Source organism: Schistocerca nitens, chromosome 5 (genome assembly GCF_023898315.1).
Source record: "Schistocerca nitens isolate TAMUIC-IGC-003100 chromosome 5, iqSchNite1.1, whole genome shotgun sequence".
Taxonomy (NCBI): Eukaryota; Metazoa; Arthropoda; class Insecta; order Orthoptera; family Acrididae; genus Schistocerca; species Schistocerca nitens.
In genome coordinates this window covers 630,385,855-630,389,831 of record NC_064618.1, presented here as the reverse complement: position 1 = coordinate 630,389,831, position 3,977 = coordinate 630,385,855, and the positions used below count along the sequence as shown (strand labels likewise).

The window sequence follows — 3,977 nt, the reverse complement described above, 5'->3', positions numbered from 1 at the left end:
TAGAGCCGCTCTTGGTTTCTTTTCAGATGATGCTGCTGAGGAGTATTTGAGACAGTCCGTCACCTTGGCTCAGTCCTGTTTCGGTTTCAAAGTTTTGCAAATTTTCTGTTCGTAACAGTACTCTAGGTTTTTGTATTTGAATTTTATTTCATTTCAATTTAATGTTGTCCTATACTGACAGCACATCTATCAACTAAAGAGTCGTACTGTATACAAAAAGTAAACAGCTAATACACATTTACTATTTCTAGACTATAACACTAACTCGCAAACGATACTAAACGGCTATCTGAATCGTAACCGTGAGAAACATATAATTACTCTGTCATGCATGAAAAATAACATTTTGGCGAGACGTAGTGATCGCTTCGTTGTTGATAGAACTAGATAGCGAGAAAGACTCCGTAGTTTGGCAGTTCCATGACAAATTTGGTAATGACGTTTTGCGCCTTACTTACAAATAGAGAAATAAATGCTCTCGGTGAGAATGGTAAGAGAGATTGTTGAAAAGTAATGCCACGGAATTTTTTATGCGAAAATTCGTAAAGTTCTTAAGTAAAACAAACGTTATTAACATTCTACAGCTTCATTCTTCGTGTCTGCATATTTATTTCTCGACAAAGTCACTCTGTCGACGAAGTCACTCTGCCAGCGTACACAAGAGACCGAATTCGTGTTATGTCACTATAGAATATTGGACTTTGTTGAGGAAGCCACAAACTCATCTCTGCTTGCATCGTACCATAACTATCGTAACAATGTCCTTGAAGGTGTACTTTAAGTTTTGGAAACAAGTGGAAATCGAATATGAGCAGGTCGGGACTGTTTGGAGGACGATCGATGACAATGAACCCAAGATTTCGGATCGTTGCAGATTCGCAGCGTTCGTGTGTGGTACTGGCATTGTACTGAAGTAGAGAGTCCTCCATGTGTGGACGATCTCTTCGAATTCGAAACTCGATTGCAGCATGCAGTTTCTCACGCATCGACATAGTTACGCTTCACACCGCCATGCTACACGCTCCAATTCGGAGTCCTCTAGCACAGAGGGCTACAAATATACAGACTTGATTAATAAATATGTAGAATGTTAATAACGTTTGTTTTATTTAAGCGTTTTCACATAAAAGAGTCAGACGCATTACTTTTCAACGCGTCCTCGTGCACAGCAATGGTGTCACTTTTAGCCACCGTTATTTAGTTCGTGCGTCGAAGAAGCAAAGGAATAAATTGAAGCACAGTAGTGACATTGGAACGGTTACAGATGCGAATACAGAGGGCGGAAGAAATCGCGATGCTGAAGGTCTGTTTAACAGAAATGACAAACTGTTTATCACAGAATCCGTGTTAAGGATAGAAAAAATGAAACAGAGGATGTGCTGTAGAAATATGGGTACCGACATGCTAAGCATAAACATTACGACAGATAGATTTTAATGCGCAGATCAAAACGCCATAGACTGTTTGATTAATTTGAGGCGAGCATCGTGAGATATTCATTGCCATGACGGTAACACGTTAAGGTGACCACGCCCATCATGCAATGAATTAACAAGATTCTCACGTCTCATCTACGAAACTAGTCAAATAAATCAATGAACTCGCAACGTTCGGGATATTATCTGTAGGAGGTGAATTACAAAAATAAAGGGAATTTTTGATTTCCGGAAATAATATTATTTATTAATCTACATCAATGTTCTCCCCTTCAGAATAGTCTTTTTATGTGTACTATACACTTACGCCAGCGCTTTGGCCAGTCTCAGAAACACTTCTGGAACTCTATCTTTGGGATAGCTTTCAGCTCGCTCAGCCATTCGTTCTTAATGTCGTCTGTGTAGGTAAATCGACAGCCCTTTAATGTATTCTTTATTTTTGGAACACAAAAAAGTTGCACGTGATCATATCTGGGGAATGTGGAGCCTAGTATATCATTATAATACTGCTTTTGGCCAAACATTTACGAAATGTGAGCATTTGTATTATCGTGGCGCAAAATCCATGAATTTTTTCGCCATAGATCTGGGCTGTTTCTTCGGTTTGCTTCACGTAGACAGCGTCGAACATTTAAATAGTACTCTGTACAGATCGTTCGACGTTGTGGAAAGAAGTTATAATGCACTATGCAGTTAAAATCGAAGGACACTACAGACCGTAAACTTCATACTTCACAGTTCTTGTCGAGCTATTTTCCGTCTTTGGGATCGTGAATACTTCCACTGGGCCAATTTAACTTTAGTTTCGACATCATATCCGTAAATCCATGTTTCGTCACCTGTTATGACAACTTTCAGCAGTTCAGCATCATTGTTGATTTCATCTACCGAATCCGAAGCAACTTGCATTCACCGCTGTTCTTATTAGAATTTCAGCAAATTTGGAACTAATTTTGCTGTCGCATGTTTCATAACCAAAACATTTGAGCCGGCCGAAGTGGCCGTGCGGTTAAAGGCGCTGCAGTCTGGAACCGCAAGACCGCTACGGTCGCAGGTTCGAATCCTGCCTCGGGCATGGATGTTTGTGATGTCCTTAGGTTAGTTAGGTTTAACTAGTTCTAAGTTCTAGGGGACTAATGACCACAGCAGTTGAGTCCCATAGTGCTCAGAGCCATTTGAACCATTTGAACCAAAACATTTGATGGACTTTGCCAGCTCTATTAGAAACATTTTTGGTTGTGATTCGGCGATCATTCACAATCATTTCTTTTATTTCTTCCACGATTTCATCGGTTAATGATGTACTAGGTGATCCCGGGCGCTCTTCATCTTCAGGTGCTTCAGAACTTCTCCGAAACGCTTATATCACTCGGAAACCCTTGTTTCACCCATAGTAGACTCGCCAGAATCACTACTCAAGATTACTAAATCTTCATTTCACTTAATACCGTTCCTATATCAAAATGTAATTGAAAAGCCCTGATCCCTTTTTAGATAGTTTGTTCAGGGTTGTGTGTCTCCGAAGGTTCTTCACCGATTCCTTTGAAACTTTGACAAAAAAGCACTCCGTCTTCAGGCCACGAGTTGCCTACCGGTACCATCCGACCGCCGTGTCATCCTCAGTGGCGGATGCGGATAGGAGGAGCGTGGGGTCAGCACACCGCTCTCCCGGTCGTTATGATGGTATTCTTGACCGAAGCCGCTACTGTTCGATCGAGTAGCTCCTCAATTGGCATCACGAGGCTGAGTGCACCCCGAAAAATGGCAACAGCGCATGGCGGCCTGGATGGTCACCCATCAAAGTGCCGACCACGCCCGACAGCGCTTAACTTCGGTGATCTCACGGGAACTGGTGTATCCACTGCGGCAAGGCCGTTGCCCAAACTTTGACAAAACGTTGCATTTAAATAAGCGCCTGTCTTTATGTACCTCTTTTTGAATATATGTAATATATAAATAAATATGCAATATACAAAGGGGAAACGTTATTACCCAAAATTTCGAAAGGTTCTTTAAATGTTTACACAATACCGTAACCAACATTCGCTCAGACACAGGCTATACTTCTTTAGTGTATAATAGTGAAATGTTGTTAGTAAACAAGCAAGTTGTATTTATGGCTTATCGGCTTATTATCAGAATTTTATTACAGTATCTAAATATGCAGTAACAATATCAAGGCTGAAGGCGAGACTTGGGGGGAGTGGGGGGGGGGGGGGGAGAAGAGTATGTGGGTAGAGGGATGGAAGGAAATGGAGATAGACAGCGAACAGGAGGAGATGGATAGTGAAATGGGCTAGGAGTAGCTGGGGTGAAAGCAGGAAGAGAAGACGGACATAAAAAGAGGTGATGAGGAGATGGAAAGAGATGTGGAAGGAGGAGATTGACAGATAGAGAGAGGAGAAGGAGGTGATGAACAGAGAAAAGTGGAGGAGATGGACAAAGAGATGGTAGGGTGAGGAGGAGATGGAGAGAGACAGGGAAGAGCAGGAGATTATGACGTATATCCAACTTCCATACATATCAGAAACGTGTGCTTTC

The 3,977-nt window shown here is 41.7% G+C and overlaps 1 pseudogene; it reads right to left on the bottom strand.

Annotated features, from left to right (window-relative positions):
* Positions 1 to 3,198: 3,198 nt before the first annotated feature.
* LOC126261231 (5S ribosomal RNA) lies at positions 3,199 to 3,316 on the bottom strand (annotated as a pseudogene).
* Between the last annotated feature and the right edge of the window lie 661 nt (positions 3,317 to 3,977).